This window comes from Hippopotamus amphibius, chromosome 2 (assembly GCF_030028045.1).
Source record: "Hippopotamus amphibius kiboko isolate mHipAmp2 chromosome 2, mHipAmp2.hap2, whole genome shotgun sequence".
NCBI lineage: Eukaryota > Metazoa > Chordata > Mammalia > Artiodactyla > Hippopotamidae > Hippopotamus > Hippopotamus amphibius.
The window spans coordinates 208,736,345-208,755,667 of NC_080187.1; the positions used below are offsets into that span (position 1 = coordinate 208,736,345).

The 19,323-nt window shown below is 36.8% G+C and overlaps 1 protein-coding gene across 17 annotated transcripts in view; it reads left to right on the forward strand.

Moving 5' to 3' along the window:
* MAP2K5 (mitogen-activated protein kinase kinase 5) overlaps positions 1-19,323 on the forward strand; it is a 262,400-nt gene that overhangs the window by 125,114 nt on the left and 117,963 nt on the right. The gene's annotated exons all lie outside the window — the stretch shown is intronic.

Sequence of the window (19,323 nt, forward strand, 5' to 3'; positions counted from 1 at the left end):
ATCCTTTAATAAGTGAATGGTTAAACAATCTGGGCTACTTTCACACCATACACTACTACTCGGCAATAAAAAGGAGTGAACTGTTGATACACATAACCTGGATGAATCTACAGAGAATTATGCTGAGTAAAAAAATCCAGTTACAAAAGGTTACATACTGTGTGATTCCATTTTTATAAGATTCTTGAAGTGACAAAATTACAAAAATGGAGAGTAGATTACTGGTTTCCAGAGGCTAATGAGAGGATGCAGGGGTAGGAGGGAAGTGGTGTGGCTGTAAAAGGATGTGGTGATGGACACATTCTGTGTCTTGACTGTATCCGTGTCAATGCCCTGCCTGTGATATCATACAGTAGTTTTTCAAGATGTCACCTTTGGAGAAGATGGGTAGAGGGTATACAGGATGTCTTTTATTTTTTACAACTGCATGTGAGTCTACAATTATCTCAGAATAAAAAGTTTAATAATAAAAAAAGAATGTGATCACTCTATAATTGTCTGTATTTGGGTGATCTACTTCATCAGAGAGGGTTGTCCTGGACTTCGTGTTTCTTTCACCCATGCGTCTGTGATAGGATTTATCATAGGCAAAGTTATCCCTTTTAGGACATCTCTAAAAGGGTGAGGAACCCAGGGGAATTACCGTGCAAGCCACCTCTCCCTCCCTTTCTGAAAATAAGTATCAGTGGAAGCCTTAGGGAAGAGAAGAAAAGAAGTCATGTGCCATAGAGGGAAGGAATACAAATAGTCTGAGAGGGTATTTAGTCCTCCTGTTACCTCCCCTAAGATCCTTCTGCCTTGCTGGGGATTGGGATTTGAAGTAGATTATGTGGTCATGGTCACAGTTCTTTATGGCACCGTGCCCCTCACCTTTATAGTGAGCCCCTGTCTAACCACCCAGCACGATGCACTGTGTGGTCTGATGAATGTTTGATTCACCAAGCCCTGATCACGGGTTTGTCTCTTATGCAAGCTGTGAAGTTTTAGGATCTCATCAGAGGGAGAGGGAGAACAGCTGTATGCTGGGTCATTTCTGTTGGTAGAGGTTGGAGGCCACAGTTAATTTATGACACTGATTGTGTGCCAGTGCATATTTGTTAGATGAATAAATTGAATCACAGTTTTCTGGGAATAATATTTTTCTCCTGGAATCTTTTGTAGTGTGGCTTAATTGGAATTCATTCTTTGTTCCTCTTTAGTATTAAATTTATCCTCAGATAGAATATTCTGCCAAGAATGTTTAGCAGTTAGAGGACCTCTCCATGTCTGTCCCTTTCTCCAAAGACATGGTTTAAGGTGATCAGCACCATGGAAATTAAATCCATTCTTTCGCTGTTGGAAGATTGAGTTCCTTCTGGATTGGGTGCAGTTATTATTGTTATTAATATTATCATTTACTGAGTGCCTTCCTGTGTACTATTGTATTACATCTTTTGTGTATATCATTTTATTTAAGCTTCTTGATAACCTTGCAGGGAAGGTGTCATTGTCTTCCCATTTTCAGGTGAGGAAACTAAAGCTTAAAAAGGATAAATAACTTAGTCATAAGGAAGGTGATAACTGGTTGGTAGCCTAAGGGAGCAGCTCTAGGTTTACAATTAGATCTAGGTTTAAGTTCTGCTTCTGCTTCTTAATACAACTCAGCTATGTGACCTTGGATCAGTTCCTTAACCTCTTTAAGACTGTAGCACTTTGGCCCATAATAGCTATTGTTATAGTTCAAATAACTGCTTCTCAAGACAAGCAGTAAGAGATTGAGAGAGTAGTTAGAACCTTCCCTAAACTTCCCTCCTATATCTACTTTATGTGAGAAGTGGAAAAATCTAAAATAAAATGTCTGAAGATCAGCCCAGTTATTCAAGGTCAAAACTGGGATAGTAATCCAGCCCATAAATTCAGATGAGATGTAGCTCATAAACATAATACAGTTTGTTAAGGCTTAAGAATTAGGATTGTAGACTCTAGCTGTGTGACCTTGAGCAAGTAATTTCATTAACTTCAGCCTTAATTTACTCACCTATAAAATGGGGTTAATAATGGTCCCTAGCCCAAGGGTTGTGATGAGAATTAGGTGAGATGCAGTGCAGATGATCATGGTGTGTTTAGCGCAGCACTTGGCGCACAGCAAGTGCCCAAAAGGGTTATCTGCTCTGTGTCGCTATTTCTTTAGAACAATTTACCAGAGTTGGTCTTCTAGACATGCTAAATCCAAGTCAACTCTATAGTCAAAACATGTCCTGTAATTTTTTTATGCATTCAATGTAGTATCCCATTGCTTTCTTTCCTTTTCCACTGAAAAACTTTTGTAATCATAGGAGTCTTATAATTGGTGTTATCTTAGACTCATGGAAAGTAAATTGTTCAGAGCTGGGGCAGGGTATAGATAGGTCTCTTCTGAGTCCCAGAAACCTGTTCCTCCACACCCAGTATTTCCCATACATCAACCAGAGGATGTTGCCGGGTGGAAATCTAAAATCCACCACATTAGAAGGGAACCTCTTTTACTTACTAAAAGGAAGGCAGAATTGAGAAGCTCAGGCCTTTTTGCCGCTGGTGTTAGCACTGTAAATGCTGCATGTCTGCTGCGTTTACTATACGTGAAGAGGGAAAACCATGTTTGTTGCTCCCATTCAGAACTGAATCATGAGATAATAACTGCCATTTAGGATGGCTAATTATGCTGCTTAATTTTATTTAAGGCTTTTTCAAGAATGTTTGGATGACCTACCTTTTATTGTGTGATTGAATGATTAGAATAACTTTTATATTGCATTGCGGTTTTCTCTTAAGTATGTTCCTGTTGTGCACAGATGAATTTGTAATGCGGAATGTCAGCATAGTCTATATTTAATTGTACCTGCTGTTCTCATTCATTAGAAAGCAGTCCCCAAGAAATAACTAGATAAATATATTAGTTGTTGTCTTTTCATAAGACAATTAAACATAATGAAAAAAGGTTGCTGCAGCACCCTGGCATAGTGCTAGGAGAGCTTATTAGGAGTGAAGATGTGCTCATGTGTCCTCCAGCTCCTGGTAAACTGAGACTGGCTTCCTGGCATTCAAGCAAAATAGTGTAATTACTTTACAGACGGAAAAATTGAAAAGTTTATTTCTGCTTCCATTATCATCCCACAAGAGAGCCACATGCCATATTTTAAAACTGAACTTATGTTACCTTAAGGATTGTACCATGCCTATTTCTAAAAGCATTCAGTGAGGCTTACACATGAAAGTACGGAGGAAATTAAATGTTTTAAGTGTGATACAAAGGGGAAACTGGTGAGGTGGGAGGACTTGAGAGATTGGGATTGACACATATATACTATTGATACTATGTATAAAATAGACAACTGATGAGAACATACAGGGAACTCTACTTAATGCTCTGTGGTGACCTAAATGGGAGGGAAACCCAAAAAGGAGGGGATGTATGTATATGTACAGCTGATTCATTTTGCTGTTCAGTAGAAGCTAACACAACATTGTAGAGCAACTATACTCCAATAAAAATTAATTAAAAAAAAAAAAAAGACAAAACGGAGACCAGAAGGGAGCAGAAGTGGAAGATATCACCAGCACCTGATATGACTAGATCACAGCAAATAAGGGAATCCTCAGTTTGCGTGAATTTCCTTTTCTGAAAAGAGAAAACATAGAGTCGCGTATAGAAAGTCACTATTTTCTTTGCGACTAAACTTAAAGGGAATTGACATGCAGAGCCCTATATAAAGCACACTGGATAACTCCAACTGTAGTTCTGTGAAAGAGGTTTTATTTATCTGTTTTGAACAGCCCCCTCCGTACCCAGCCATTTCCTGACCAGGGGTCACCTCCCACTCTGACCCCTGATTGTGTTGGGGGTGGGGCTGGGCAGTGGGCGGAGTAGCCTTTTGTGAAGAGCTGCAGAAAGCACATGCTCTTGTGGGCCTCTATTAGCAAGCTTCAGCTTGATGCTGTTTATGTGGATTGTTTAATGGCTAATTGATGCAGCGTGTGTAAAGATACAGTTTCCTGCATGAGGCAGTTATGGGTGGCAACATGGGTTTGTCTCAACATGATACCAATTTCCACAGTCAATTTGGTCAATTCAGTGAAGGGGCAAAAAAAAAAAAAAAGAGTCCAGGCTGAAAATCAGTCAGAGGAGTTACTAGGGGTTATTGAGACAACTATGGCTGGTTGATCAAAATTTTCCTGTTTGAACCATTTGTTTTCGCATTTTGTGTACGTAGCCTCAGTCATTTGGGGAAATAATCCTAAATACACAAAAGTAACATTTAACATTTAGTATCTTTAAAAAAGTTTATAATCACAATCAGGCCTTCTAGAACATACCAGTTTTGAGAGGGAATAACCATTTTACTGTTGATATGCAGTATGGTCAGTGTAAACAACTGATGTCTCGTATTTTGTTTTAAATAGAGTAAGAAAGTGACCACAGGGATCAGAAAGCACCTGAAAAACTATGGAGACGTTATCAGTAAAAAGAAGTTAAATAATTGTGTTTGGGGCTGATTTTTAAAACCACTTTATTCTTATATAACTTATGTGTCATAAAACTCACCTGTTTTAAGTGTGTGATTCAGGTATTTTTACTAAGTTATAGGACTGTGTACCCATCACCATAATCCACCTGAGAACATTTTCCCATCACCGCAAAAAGAAATCCACATGCCCACTTGCCATCAGTTCCTGCTCCTATCCCTGGCCTCTGCGAACCACTAATCTATTTTCTGAATTTATAGATTTGCTTTTTTTAGACATTTTACATAAACATATTAATACAACATGAAGTCTTTTCTATCTCACTTTCATTTAGCATAATCTTTTTGTGGTTTATCCATTTAATAGCATGGGTGTGTCAGCAGTCCATTCCTTTTTTTTGATATCTTTTAAATATTGAGGTATAATTGACATACATTATATTAGTTTCAGGTGTACGACATAACAATTTATGTTTGTATATATTATGAAGCTATCACCACAATAAGCCTAGTTAACATGTTACCATACCTAGAGAATTTTTTTCTTGTGATGAGAACTTCTATGATTTATTCTCTTAGCAATTTTAAAATATGTAATATCATTAAATGTAGTTGACATGTTGTACATTACATCCCTGTAACATACTTATTTTAAAAACAGAAGTTTGTACCTTAAGACTCCTTTTGCCCATTTTGTCCATCCCCCTATCCCCGTCCTCTGGCAAACACCAGTCTGTTCTCTGTATCTATGAGCTTGTTTTGTTTTTGTTGTTGTTTTTAGGTTCCACTTAAAAGTGAGATTACATGGTATTTGTCTTTATTTGATTATTTCACTTAGCATAATGCCCTCAAGATCCATCTATGTTGTCTCAAATGGCAAGATTTCATTGTTTTTATGGCCAAAAAAAATCCCATTGTGTATATATGTCACATTTTCTTTAATTTATTTGTTGATGGACATTTAGGTTGTTTCTCTACTCAGCTATTGTAAATAATGCTGCAGTGAACATGGTGGCGTATATATCTTTTGGAGTTAGTGTTTTTATTTTCTTTGGATAAATACCCAGAAGTGGAATTGCTGGATTGTATGGTAGTTCTATTTTTAATATTTTGAGGAATCTCCGTACTGTTTTCCATAGTTGGTGTACCAATTTACATTTCCATCAGCTGTGCACAGGGTTCCCTTTTCTCCACATCCTTGCCAACACATTACTTCTTTGATAATAGCCATTCTAACAGATAGCTGTGAGGTGATATCTCATTGTGGTTTTGATTTGCATTTCCCTGATGGTTAGTGATGTGGAGCACCTTTTCATGTACCTGTTGGCTGTCTGTATGTCTTGTTTAGAAAAATTTCTATCCTTTGTTCATTTTATTAATCAGATTGGCTTTTTTTTTTGCTAAGTTATATGAGTTCTTTAAATATTTTAGATGTTAACCCTTTATCAGATATATGATTTGCAAATATTTTCTTTCATTCAGTTGGTTGCCTTTTCATTTCGTTGATGGTTTCCTTTGCTCTGCAAAGCTTTTTAGTTCGAGGTAGTCCCACTTGTTTATTTTTGCTTTGTTGCCTTTGCTTTTGATGTCAAATCCAAAAAAATCATTGTCAAGACTGACATCAAGGAGCTTACCCCTATGTTTTTTTCAAGGAGTTTTATGACTTCAGGTCTTATATGCAAGTCTTTAATCCATTTGGAGTGAATTTTTCTGTATATTCTAAGATAGTGATCGTTTCATTTTTTTAAATGTCTGTCCATTTTTTCCAACACCATTTATTTAAGTGACTGTCCTTTTCTCCCCTGTATATTTTTGGCTTCTTCGTTATCAATTAATTGACTGTGTAAGCTGGGTTTATTTCTGGGCTCTCTGTCCATTGATCTATATGTCTTTTTATGCCCATATCATACTGTTTTGATTACTATAACTTTGTGTTATTGTTTGAAATCAGGGAGCATGATGCCTCTAGCTTTGTTTTTCTTTTTCTCAAGATTGCTTTGGCTCTTCAGGGTCTTTTGTGGTTCTGTGCAAATTTGAGAATTATTGTTCCACTTCTGTGAAAAATGCCATTACAATTTTGATAAGGATTACATCAAATCTGTAGATTGCTTTAAGATAGACATTTTAATAATATTAATTCTTCCAATCCATGAATATAGAATATCTTTCCAATTTTTGTGTCTTCTTCAATTTCTTTCATCAGTGTCTTACAGTTTTCAGTGTACAGGTCTTTTACCTCCTTGGTTAAATTTATTCCCTAGATATTTTATTCTTTTTCATACAATTGTAGATGGGATTATTTTCTTCATTTCTCCTTCTGATAGTTCGTTTTTAGTGTATAGCAAAACAACAGATTTCTGTATATTGATTTTGTATCCTGCAACTTTACAGGATTTATTAGTTCTAACAGTTTTTTGGTGGGGTGTTTAGGGTTTTTTATATATACTATCATGACATCTGCAAATAATGACAGTCTTACTTCTTTCTTTCCAATTTGGATGCCTTTTGTTTCTTTTTCTTGCCTACTGTTCTGGCTAGTACTACCAATACTATGTTGAATGAAAGTGACAAAAGTGTGTATGCTTGTCTTGTTCTTTACCTTAGAAGAAAAGCTTTTAACTTCTCAGTATTGAGTATGATGTTAGCTGTGAGCTTGTTGTATGTGGCCTTTATTATGTGAAGGTATGTTCCCTCTGTACCCACTTTGTTGAGAGTTTTTATCATAACAGGATGTTAAATTTTGTCAAATGCTTTTTCTACATCTATTGAGATGATAGTATAATTTTTATCCTTTTTTGTAAAGGATTTTTGCATTTGTGTTCATCAGGGATATTGGCCTCTAATTTCCTTTTCCTGTAGTATTTTTGTCTGGCTTTTGGTATCAGGGTAATACTAGCCTTGTAAAGTGAGTTTGAAAGTGTTGCCTTCTCTTCTAATTTTTGGAAGAGTTTGAGAAGAATTGGTATTAATTCTTCTTTGAATGCTTGGTAGAATTCACTAGTGAAGCCATCCTGGTCTTTTGTTTGTAGGAAGTTTTTAAATTACTGATTCAATCTCCTTACTAGTAATTTGTCTCTTTAGATTTTCTATTTCTTCATGATTCAGTCTTAGAAGTTTGTATGTTTCTGGGAATTTATCCATTTCTTCTAGGTTGTCCAATTTGATGGTGTATAATTGTTCATAATAGTTTCTTATGATTCTTTGTATTTCTGTGGTGTCAGCTATAATAGCTCCTTTTTCTTTTCTGACTTTATGAGCCCACTCTCTTTTTTTATTGATGAGTCTAGCTAAAGATTTGTCAATTTGGTCTGTCTTTCAAAGAGCCAGCTTCTCATTTCACTGATCTTTTTTTTTATTGTTTTTTTAGTTTCTATTTCATTTATTTCTGCTTTGATCTTTGTTGTTTGCTTCCTTCTATTAACTTTGGACTTTGTTTACTCTTCTTTTTCTAGTTCTTTGAGGTGTAAAGTTAGGTTGTTTTTTTGAAATTTTTCTTGTTTCTTGAAGTAGGCATTTATCACTATTAATCCTTCCCTCTTAAAGGTGCTTTTCTGCAGTTTTGATATGTTGTGTTTCCATTTTTGTTTGTCTCAAGACTTTTTTTATTCCACTTTTGATTTCTTTATTGACCCATTGTTTTTTCAGTAGCATATTGTTTAGCCTCCACTAATTTTCCAGTTTTCTTCTTGTAATTGATTTCTATTTTCATACCATTGTGATTGGGAACGATGCTTGATATGGTTTTCATTTTCTTAAATTCATTAAGATTTGTTTCGTGGCCTAACACATGATCTCTCCTGGAGAATGTTCAATGTGTACTTGAGAAGAATGTGTATTCTTTTGCTTTTGGTTGCACTGTTCTGTATATATTTAAGTTCATCATATCTAACATGTCATTTAAAGTCCCCTACTGTTACTGTATTGCTGTTTATTTCTCCTTTTTTAGGTCTGTTAACATTTGCTTTATATATATAGGTGCTCCTATGTTGGGTACATAAATATTTGTAAGTATTATATCATCTTCTTGTTGGATTGACTTCTTTTTCAACACGTAAGGCTTCTTTGTTCCTTATTACAGTTTTTCTGTTTCCTTTCATTGCTGAATAATATTCTGTTGAATGGCTATATCACATTTTGTTTATCCATTTACCAGTAGAGGAAAATTTGGATTATATACAGTTTGGGGCTGTTATGAGTTATAGTACTTTCCTATACAAGTCTTTATTTGGTTCTGTGTTTTCATTTCTCTTGAATAGATACCTGGGGGTGGTATGTATCTTTCCTTAGGTATTTGTAATCACAGTGAATCAGGTCACCTAGTACACATCAGTTTTGAGAAGAAATAACCATTTGATACGTAGTATATGACTAGTATCAGTAATTAACTGATATTTCATACTTTATTAAAGTAAATATTAGGAAAATGACCACAAAGATTATATGGTAAGTTTACATTTAATTTTTAAAGACACTTTGGGGTGGAATTTTGTTTAGTTACAGGCTCCTGTAGAAACCACCTACCATTATCTTCTTCATGACACTGATATCCTACTTGTAAGTTCTTCTGTTTTTTTCCAACTTCCTAATATTTTTCTAATAATCTTCTAAGCACTTCAAATTATTAAAAAAGAACTATATCATAACTACCTGTTATCTATATTGGCTGTCACTGCTGCAAGTCAAATTTTGTTACATATCATTAAAAAGCCCAGCTTACTGTGAAATCTCACTGAAGTAGTGGGAAAATATTATGACAGGAGATACATGTAATTGGATAATTGTTAACTCTTCTGTGAACAGGACTTGCCTTTCTGGAAGAGGCCTGCCTTCAGTAGAGCTCATATAATGAAATTTGGGCCTAGTGTAATGTATTAGATGATTCACATCCTGACTTTGTAAGGTAGGAGTCACTGTCATTACCAATTCTACAAAGCAGTAGCTTCCAGTATATATAGTGTATTCAAGTTTTTTTCTTCCATTTATTTTATTTATTCGAGAATTCATTGAGCACCATCTCTTTGACAGGCACTGCTAAGCACACAGTCTCAGTTAATTTTCATAACAACCTTTGTCAAGGTAGGAAGTTCAGATATCACCCTTAATCTTATATATCATATACTCACACACACACTCTCTCACACACGTGTGCCCACGTGTGCATGCACACACACTTGCCATGTCATCTCTGCTTTTTCTGAGAGGATCTAGCCAATGTAAGTCTATACTGACTCCTATAAAATCCTATCTGTACAAAATAACTAAATTTTTTCCTAAAATGAAAGAGGATAGGAAATACCTGATATTAAAAATGAGTCACTTTACATTGCACCTTCGTTTCACTTTCTCCAAAATGATATTGACCTCTTGGCCAAGACACAGCAAACATCTAGTTAGAGAACACTGAAACATGTTATTTTATGTACAATGCAAAGGGATTAGAGTTAATTTGGTTTTTCACTAAAGGTTTATGGTTTACATTAGATGAAGCTTATTTCTTTTTAGTGATATGAAAAGGACCTGTATGTAATTTCAGATTCTACACACCTCATTTGTGTTTTCTCTTAGAAAATATCTCAGTTAAAATCAATGTCCTACTATTCGTTTAAGCTCCCTTGCCTTCAGTAAAAGTAATTGATAAACCCTAATAATTAATGGCCTGATTAAACCAAAATGACTTACCCTGATGATTGCCATTTTTAATCAGTCACTTTAATGACTCATCTTTTCTGCACTTTGCTTACAGAAGAAAGGCTATGATTTTTTTTTAAGTGAGCTGAATGAAAAGTTGTATGCTCTCAGTTGCTGTTTGTTATCCATAACTTGATTGCCCTAAAATAAGCATAGCTATAACTGTCTCCTTAAAAGTCATCTTTCTTGCCTAATCTGTTGTCCTCTTGTTTATGGGTTGGAATGAAATTGAAAACAAACCAGAAAAAAAAAAACAAACCCCAACAATAACAACAAAAATAATTTTAGTATTCCTGGAGCTATTCTTGAGAATTATAGAATTTCCATGTTTTAAATGAAAACATGGAAGTGATAAGCTCAGTGGCTATATACTAGGATTGTTGATAACTCAGGTATAAGGTGGAATATTTTATGCAGATAAAGTGATACTTAAATCAGAGGAGCTAGCCTCATTCTAACTTTTGTTTTTGTTTTTGGCTGCATTGGGTCTTTGTTGCTGTGCACAGGCTTCTTCTAGTTGTGGCAAGTGCAGGCTACTCTTTGTTGTAGTACATGGGCTTCTCATTGCAGTGGCTTTTCATGTTGCGGAGCACAGAGTCTAGGCATGTGGGCTTCAGTAGTTGTGGCATGTGGGCTCAGTAGTTGTGGCTTACAGGCTTAGCTGCTCCATGGCATGTGGGATCTTCCTGGGATCAAACCTGTGTCCCCTGCATTGGCAGGTGGATTCTTAACCACTGTGCCACCAAGGACGTCCTCTCATTCCAGCATTTAAAAAGATTCCATTTGCTTCAAATTCTGTCACATGAATTCAGATTTAGCTTAACTAAATAAAATCTTAATTATTATATCCTGTTTATTTCGAAAAAGGATTTGAGGCAGCTTATAATATGAGGTAAAAACAATGAACAAAAGACAAAAAACCAAGAATTTTAAAATAGAGGGATGGTTCCACTTCTACCCAGGAAGGAATCACTGCTATGGAACTTGACCTCCACCAAAAAGAACTAGGAAACTAGACAAAATTTATGAAACATGTGTTTTTGAGTATTATATAACAAGCGATGCAGGACAGTGATCCTAAAGAGAAGGGAAACAGACGAGGGGAGCCCTATAATCACCCAAGCTTTCTGCCTGGAGACAATTTCCAGACTGCAGCATATGGAAGAGGAAACCAATAAGAGCCCAGAGATCTTACTGAGCTGAAGAGACAGAGTTTGGCTGTCAAGAAGGCCAAAATGGCTAAAATTTACAGAGTGGAGTCCTAGAGAGGCAGGAACTGTGCAAAGAAAGAGCTCAAGAACTTGTGTGGGAGTCTCCTTGAATTTTTGGCCAAATATCAACTTCTGCTTTTGTAGGGTGAAATCTTACAAAGTTAGTCTGGGAATGAAAATTTATGGAAATCTGTAAGCTAAACAATTCCCAAAACGCAAGGTTGGGAATTTTTAAAATTCTCACCAGCCAGAGTAGAGAGACCTTTTGGAATACATTGGAACATTCTGGAGAGACTTTAGAAGGGTCATGTTTTAATAGAGGGGCTAAACTAGCCCTGGAATATGGATTGTTCTGGCTTTCCATAAATAAAAGCTCCAAAATAAGCCTTAAAATGATCTGGCTACCTGTAAGTAAGTTAACTACCTGCCAGTATCAAGTTTAGCCCTCTTTAAAGGATTACAACAAATGCACTCAACAACATAAAATTCAGAATATCTGGCATCTAAATAAAAATCAGTATGTATAAAACTTTTTTCTTCTGATAATGGATAAAAGACCATAACCAGGAGAACAATCAGTCAATAGAAATGGGACTCTCCCATTAGCAGACAAGGGGTTTAGAAGAGTTATTATGAGTATACTCAAGGATTTCATGGAAAATATGAGCATTATGAGAAGAGAGATGGAAGACAGAAAAAAAGAACCAAGTAGAACTTGTAGATATGAAAAATAAAATATCTGAAGTAAAAATTTTACTTGATGGAATTAACAGTAGATTAGATACCACAGAGGAAATGATTTGTGATCTTGATTTTAGAGATATAGAAATTATCTGAAATTACTGTAAAGAAAAGAGACTAAAAAAATGAGCACAGCCTCAGTGACCTTTGAGACAGCATCAAGAAGTCTAGGATATATGTGTTACTGGAGTCTCAGAAGGAAAGGAGAAAGAAAAGGAAATAAAAAATAGTTTGAAGAAATAATGCTCCCACACTTTCCAAATGTGATGAAACCCATAAACCCAGAGATCTAAGAGGCCTAACAGACTCTAACCAGGATATACACAAAACCATACCAAAGTACATCAGAATTAAAAATGTAAAGCCAGTGATTTTTTAGATCTTTAAAATATTCAGGGTAAACATAATACATTAAATAGAGAGGAACAAAAATAGGAATTACAGTGGACTTCTTATCAGAAGCTATGCAAGCCAGAAGATAATGGAAAGAAATGGCTAAAATGTTGAAAAAAGGAAAACCCTTTAAATCCAGAATTCTAGGTCCAGTAAATATATTTTTCCAAAATAACAACTAAATAAAGACTTTTAGAGGCAAACAAAGGAGAGAGAATTTATTGCCAGTAGACCACTATTATAAAAAATATTAGGAAAGTTATTTAGGCAGGAGGAAAATGATACCAGATAGGTTGTTTGATCTACACAAAGGAACGAATAACACCAGGAATGGTATACATGTGGATGTATAAAAGGCCTCTTTTTTTTAATTTTTAAAAAAATGATTAAAGCAAAAATAAAGACACTGCATTGTGGAATTTATGACATATGTAGAGGAAAGGTGTGTAACAGTAGCAGGAAAGATGTGAGGGAAGAAAATGGAAACATTGTTCTAAGGTTCTTAGGTTATCAATTAAAACCCTAATATTATTTGAAAGTAGTCTCTGAGACATTAAAGAAGCATATTGCAAATCCTAGAATAGCCATTAAAAATAAACCAAAAAACTTTCAAATGGGCTGGAAATTTTAGCCCACAGGTCAAATTTGGCTCACTGCCTCTTTTGGTAAACAAAGATTATTGGAACACCGCCATGCCAACTTATTTACACATTGCCTATGATTGCTTCTGCATTACAGTGACAAAATTGAGTAGTTACAGAAGAATTTTGCCAACTTATGGCTTAGAAGTCAATAGCAGACATCAATGGAATGCCAAAAAGAACCCAGCTAATCCAAAAGAAAGCAATAAAAGAAGAAGAAGGAATAAAGAACAGATGGGATAAATAGTAAGATCTTAGAGTTGAACTCAGCCATATCACTAATTACATTAAATGTGAATGGTCTAAATACTGCAATGAAAAGCACAACTTGTCAGACTGGTTGAAAAAGTAGACTCAGCTGCATACTATCTGCAGAATATCCCCTTTAAGTATTAATGACAGAGAGGTACCATTCAAACACTAATCATCAGACTTTTTAAGGCAAAACTTATAACAACATATTATAGGGTTTAGGATGTATGTAGAAAAGGTGAAAATCATCTAAAAGTAACAGAAACCAATCAGTAGTTGTCAGAGGTCAGGGTGGAGTTGACTGTAAAAGGGCACAGGGAACTTACTGAGTGATATAAATGTTTCATATCTTGATTGTGGTGTGGTTATATGGATGTATACAATTGTCAAACTCATTAAACTGTATATTCAAAATGAATGCAATAAAATCGATTTTTAATGAATAAAATTGATTTTAAAAAGTAAATTTAAACAGATGAAATTACTCTTCAGATATTCTGAACTTGCCAGCAGTTAAATCAGAGGGAAATACAGCATGTTATGTTGGTCTTTTCTACATGCTGACCTGCAGACCTGACTGTTTTAGATTAATTTTTGAATCAGTAGATCTGAGGTGGAACCAAAAAAAGGTTTTTGTTTTTGTTTTTAAATGCACAGCCAGGCTTGGGAGCTATTTAGTTCTATAACTCTCATTGTTTTTATTATAGGAAACAAATCCCATTTAGGGTATATATAAACAATGTTATTGTCCTGAAATCTCATATGCCTATTTTTGGTCAGAATATATACCAGCAGTTCCTTGGTCTGTACTCTCCAGAAGGGCATAAGAAGGTCTTACTCATGCGTCTCTCCACAGCACCTGCTATCATATCTGGCACATGCTAAGGCGTCAGTAAATATTTGTTGAATGAGTACTTTTGAATGCCTATAGATTCTCTCAGAATGAAAAGTATCATTCACAAATGTATTCATTAATACTGGAATCTATTTATTCTGAAGTATATGGCATTGAGTGGGAAAAGATGGAGCTCCTTCTCAGACCAAATTCATTCTCCAGGTGCACGTGTTTGCCCATCTGTTTAGTGGAAATATTCAATCACCATTTGTTCAACAGATGTCATTGTCCATACCGGGCACAATTCTAGATATAGGAGTGAACACAACAGATCACGTTCTCTGCATTCATGGAGCTTTCCTTTGAGAGGGGAGGACTGAGAGGGAACAGATTTACATCTACACGTGTAGGGTGTTGATGGTGCTAAGTGTTAAGAGGAGCATTGAAACAGGGAAGAGGGAACAGGAATATCTGGGGTGGGACGGTATTGCTGTTCATAATGGATGGTTGAGGAAGGCATCTTTTAAAAGAGTAGCATTTGAGCAGAAACCTAAAAAAAAAGTAAAGGAGCAGGCCATATACATATATATATACATATAGGAGCAGAGTATTCCAGTGATATGGAACCACAAAAACAGGAGCATGCCTGGCAAGAAGCCAGCGAGATGAAGCCGAGTAGGCAGGGAGAAGAGTAGGGAGTATGAAAGATGAGAGTATAGGGTGGTAGGGGGGCAGCTCAGAGAAGGCCTTCGAAACCTTCATGAGGGCTGCATTTTGCATTGAGTTGGGAGGCCCTTGGGGAGATTTTAGGCAGAGAAGTGCCATGGTCTGATTTAGGTTTTAAAGCAAGCACTATAGGAGAAAAAGATGGCGGCGAAGTAGAGGGACGTGGAATGCATCCCTCTCCACAGATGCATTGGGAATGCACCGAAAGACGCATTAATTCCCACAGAGAACCAGCTGAACACCAGCAGACGGCATCGGACACCAGAAAGGACCTCAAGGATCCCGACGTAACCGGTAGGGAGGCATCTACGACAGCTCAAAGAGGGTGAAGCGGCGGAGCTGTGGCAGACGGGAGGGAGTGAGAAACACATGGAGGGTCCACACCGCAGCTCAGCGTTCCCGGTCCGAGACGTCAATCCACAGCTGAACAGAGGGTCCGGGAGTGGGAGCGTGGGAACTGGAGAGCTGGTTCAGGGTAAGAAACATTGTTGCCAGTAAGGTGACGGACCGAGAGGACAGGAAGGAAGAGGTCCGTGGTGAGGAGTGCCTGCTCCTGAGAGCTGCCCGGCCATGATGGCGGCTGGATGCTGCAGGGTCACAGGGCGGAGGGGAGGAGCCGCGCGCATAGCCTCTCTCTCTCTTTTGGCGCCTCTGCAACAGGCAGTGGAGAGACACCCTGTGGGCCACCTAAGGCGCTCAGGGATAACAAGTACCCTCAGGCCCTCGGGCGGGGCTAGATTAAAACCCCTTGGAACACGGGCAGCAGGGAGGCTGCAGAGAAAAAAAAAAACCCGAGAGAGGCCCAACTCTGAGACTTTCTGTTTACACCTGAGCCACCAGCGTCCGTCTGCAACAGGCACCTCCAAGCCCAACTGAAACAACAGTGTGCCACTGCTCACCCACTCCCAGGGGAAAGGAGCCACTATTGTACCCTCTCCCTCCCCACACACCGACGCTTACAGACGAACAATAAAGGAAGCTCTGCTGGTCACAGAATAATGCAAAAAAACCCAAGGTGAGTAGAAGGACACTTACAGCTGAGACTCTAAGGAAACAGAAATATTAACATTAGTCGAGGCTTGGACAGTCTTCTGTAAACACCTGTATCGCCAGGACAAACAACCCCAAAAGTTTGGACAACCACGAGGAAACAAACAGCATGCAGAAAAAGGAGCAGAAAAAAACCCCACAAGACCAAATAAATGAGGAGGAAATAGGAAAAATGCCTGAAAAAGAATTCAGAGTAATGATAGTAAAAATGATACAGAATCTCGATAACAAAATAGAGAAAGCACAAGAAACCGTTCATAAGAACTCAGAAAAACAAACAGCAATGGATAACAAAATAACCGAAATTAAAAATACTCTAGATGCTATAACCAGCAGAATGACTGAGGCAGAAGAACGAATAAGTGAGTTGGAAGATAGAATGGGGGAAATAACTGCCACAGGGCAGGAAAAAGAAAAAAGAATAAAAAGAATAGAAGACAGTCTCAGAGACTTCAGTGATAACATTAAGCGTACCAACATTTGAATTATAGGCATCCCAGAAGAAGAAGAAAAACAGAAATGGTCTGAGAAAATATTTGAAGAGGTTCTAGTGGAAAACTTCCCCAACATGGGAAAGGAAATAATTAACCAAGTCCAAGAAGCACAGAGAGTCCCATACAGAATAAACCCAAAGAGAAATACACCAAGGCACATATTAATCAAACTAACAACAATTAAACACAAAGAAAAAATATTAAAAGCAGCAGGAGAAAAGCAACAAATAACATATAAGGGAAAACCCATAAGGATAACAGCTGACCTTTCTACAGAAACTCTGCAGGCCAGAAGGGAATGGCAGGATATACTGAAAGTCCTGAAAGAGAGAAACCTACAGCCAAGAATACTCTACCCAGCAAGAATCTCATTCAGATTTGACGGAGAAATCAAAAGCTTTCCAGACAAGCAAAAGTTAAGAGAATTCAGCACCACCAAACCAGCCTTACAACAAGTGCTAAAGGAACTTCTCTAAGTAGGACACACAAGAAAAGGAAAACACCTACAAATACAAACCCAAAACAATTAAGAAAATGCTAATTGGAACACACGTCAATAATCACCTTAAATGTAAATGGATTAAATGCTCCAACCAAAAGACACAGACTGGCTGAATGCATACAAAAACAAGACCCTTCTATACGCTGCCTACAAGAACCCCACTTCAGACCAAGGGATACATATAGACTGAAAGTAAAGGGATGGAAAAAGATATTCCATGCAAATGGAAGTCAAAAGAAAGCTGGAGTAGCAATACTCATATCAGACAAATTAGACTTGAAAGTAAAGACTATTAAAAGAGACAAGGAAGGACACTACGTAATGATCAAGGGATCCATTCAAGAAGAACATATCACAATGGTAAATATCTATGCCTCCAACTTAGGAGCACCTCAACACATAAGGCAAATGCTAACAGCTATAAAAGGGGACATCAACACTAACACAATAATAGTGGGAGACTTGAACACCCCACTTACACCAATGGACAGATCACCCAAACAGAAAATAAAGGACACACAAGCTTTAAATGACACATTCGACCATCTCGACTTAATTGATATTTATAGGACATTCCATCCAAAAATGACAGAATACACTTTCTTCTCAAGTGCACATGGAACATTTTCCAGGTTAGATCACATCTTGGGTCACAAATCAAACCTCGGCAAATTCAAGAAAATTGAAATCATATCAAGCATCTTCTCAGACCACAACGCCATGAGACTAGATATCAATTACAGGAAAAAAACTGCAAAAAGTACAAACACATGGAGGCTAAACAATTCACTATTAAACAACCAAGAAATCACTAAAGAAATCAAAGAGGAAATCAGAAAATATCTAGAAACAAATGACAACGAAAACACAACAACCCAAAATCTATGGGACGCAGCAAAAGGAGTTCTAAGAGGGAAGTTTATAGCAATACAGTCCTACCTTAAGAAACAAGAAAATTATCGAATAAACAGCCTAACCTTACACCTCAAACAATTAGAAAAAGAAGAACAAAGAAACCCCAAAGTGAGCAGAAGGAAAGAAATCATAAAGATCAGAGCAGAAATAAATGAAAAAGAAAGGAAGGAAGCAATAGCAAAAATAAATAAAACTAAAAGCTGGTTCTTTGAGAAGATTAACAAAATTGATAAACCATTAGCCAGACTCATCAAGAAAAAAAGGGAGAAGATGCAAATTAACAGGATTAGAAATGAAAAAGGAGAAGTAACAACGGACACCTCAGAAATACAAAAGATCATGAGCGACTACTGCAGGCAACTATATGCCAATAAATTGGATAACCTGGAAGAAATAGATACATTCTTAGAAAAATACAATCTTCCAAGACTGAACCAGGAAGAAATAGAAACTATGAACAGACCAATCACAAGTACAGAAATTGAGGCAGTGATTAAAAATCTCCCAACACACAAAAGCCCAGGACCAGATGGATTCACAGGAGAATTCTATCAAACATTTAGAGAAGAGCTAACACCTATCCTTCTCAAACTCTTCCAAAATATTGCAGAAGGGGGAATGCTCCCAAACTCATTCTACGAGGCCACCATCACCCTGATACCAAAACCAGGCAAAGATGTCACAAAAAAAGAAAATTACAGACCAATATCACTGATGAATATAGATGCAAAAATCCTCAACAAAAATACTAGCTAACAGAATCCAACAGCACATTAAAAAAATCATACGCCATGATCAAGTGGGGTTTATCCCTGGAATGCAAGGATTCTTCAATACACGCAAATCAATCAATGTGATACATCATATCAACACATTGAAGGATAAAAACCATATGATCATCTCAACAGATGCAGAAAAAGCTTTTGACAAAGTTCAACATCCATTTATGATAAAAGCTCTGCAGAAAATGGGCATAGAAGGAAATTGCCTCAACATAATAAAAGCCATATATGAGAAACCAAAAGCCAACATTGTACTCAATGGGGAAAAACTGAAAGAATTCCCTCTAAGAACAGGAACAAGACAAGGGTGTCCACTCTCACCATTATTATTCAACATAGTTTTGGAAGTTTTAGCCACAGCAATCAGAGAAGAAAAAGAAATAAAAGGAATCCAAATTGGAAAAGAAGAAGTAAAACTGTCACTCTTTGCAGATGACATGATATTATATATAGAAAAGCCTAAAGACTCTACCAGAAAACTGCTAGCACTAATTGATGAGTTTAGTAAAGTAGCAGGATACAAAATTAATGCATAGAAATCTCTTGCATTCCTATACACTAACAATGGAAGAGCAGAAAGAGAAATTAAGGAAACTCTCCCATTCACCACTG